This window comes from Austrofundulus limnaeus, unplaced genomic scaffold (genome assembly GCF_001266775.1).
Source record: "Austrofundulus limnaeus strain Quisiro unplaced genomic scaffold, Austrofundulus_limnaeus-1.0 Scaffold11, whole genome shotgun sequence".
NCBI lineage: Eukaryota > Metazoa > Chordata > Actinopteri > Cyprinodontiformes > Rivulidae > Austrofundulus > Austrofundulus limnaeus.
In genome coordinates this window covers 4,794,077-4,795,464 of record NW_013952413.1, presented here as the reverse complement: position 1 = coordinate 4,795,464, position 1,388 = coordinate 4,794,077, and the positions used below count along the sequence as shown (strand labels likewise).

Below are 1,388 nucleotides of genomic sequence, written 5' to 3'. Positions count from 1 at the left end.
CATTAGCACCTCTAGTAATATATTTACTGAGAAAAATGGTGACATGTTCAATACTTATTTTACCCGCTGTATGTTATTAAAAGAATTTAAATGATTCAAACCGTTAAAGTTGTTCATTTTTATGGTAATTTTTATCACAATTTTGCTGTTGCTTGTGTATAATGCAATAATAAATGTATACGTTTATACAGTACTGTTATAATTTAACGCTATTTTACACAATGTGGGGGTTTGCCAGATGGGCTTATTTTCAGAGCTGGTTGCTTGTTTTTGTCGCGAGATCTGGCAACACTGACCATGATGTGTTTTGCTTCAAACAGTATAAAAACAAAAACAGCAAAGATGTGCTGACTGAACCATTCACGTCTCAGTGTGGTTTCATAAACCAGTATTTTATTTTATTTATTTATTTATTGCTGTCACTAGTTTTTTTTTTTATTATACTTTAAATGACACTCTAAGGTGGAATTATACGATCTTAAAATGGACCTGATGACTTGAATTAAACGTAGCTCCATTTGTTTGTCTGTGAAAACTTATTCCATCTTCGGACCTACTGTCATGTCGCTGACAGCTGATGACCAATGGTCCCTACTTGGACTGTGTGACGATGTTGGTTGACGATTTAATTTCCCAACAAACACACAAGGCCACTTCTCACAATTCATTTAACTTAGGTTAATCCGCTGTTTGGCTAGCTAAGCTAAAGCTAACTCTTTGACTTTCTGGAAAGATCGATAAAACAACGAAATCCTGAATATCGACCAGTCCTTCCGTGAAAAACTGTAAGCAAACATTACAGTCCGACTTAAATTTCCAACATAACACAAATCTTTCATGACTTTTCAAATCACTGTCCGTGTTGCCCCTAAACCAGGCTAACTGAATACCACTACGACGCTGAACAGGTCCAGTCGTTGACATTACTTTTGTTAGCAGGCCCATGCTAAAGCGGTTAGCGTCGGCTACCAGGAACAGCTACGATGCAGACGAGCTTCCTCGCGTCYAGTTTCTAAAAGAGGGCGTGTAACGTAGACATACCTCTCCGGAGACCTCCGTGAAAATAAGCGTTCGTGGCTGGACACGAAATTAGGTTGTTGTTTATGTTGTCAAACCCCAAACCGATAAGACGATGACACCAACGTAGCTTTAGCTACGAGCTGCGGGCAGGAGGAACGGTGCACTTCCGGCTCTTCTTCTTCGTGGATGAAATACTTGTAAAGTTACGTAGTATCTCCACTAATGATCATTTCAGAATCAAATTGTTTTTAATGAGTTTGTTTCAGGAGTCACCATGAATTTGCAGTTTATGCTCTTGTTCCACCTGCTGAGGCCTCTTTAAGCAGCCGAATGATGATTCTTATCAAAATAATTAAAAATAAAATAAT

General features: G+C 38.3%; 1 protein-coding gene across 1 annotated transcript in view; it reads right to left on the bottom strand.

Annotated features, from left to right (window-relative positions):
* Positions 1 to 1,212, bottom strand: part of ube2j2 (ubiquitin-conjugating enzyme E2, J2 (UBC6 homolog, yeast)) — a 10,164-nt gene extending 8,952 nt beyond the window's left edge. Inside the window, exon 1 of the mRNA XM_014002132.1 lies at positions 1,042 to 1,212. The gene's annotated coding sequence lies outside the window, so the exon portion shown is untranslated. The remainder of the gene's footprint in view (positions 1 to 1,041) is intronic.
* Positions 1,213 to 1,388: the final 176 nt, after the last annotated feature.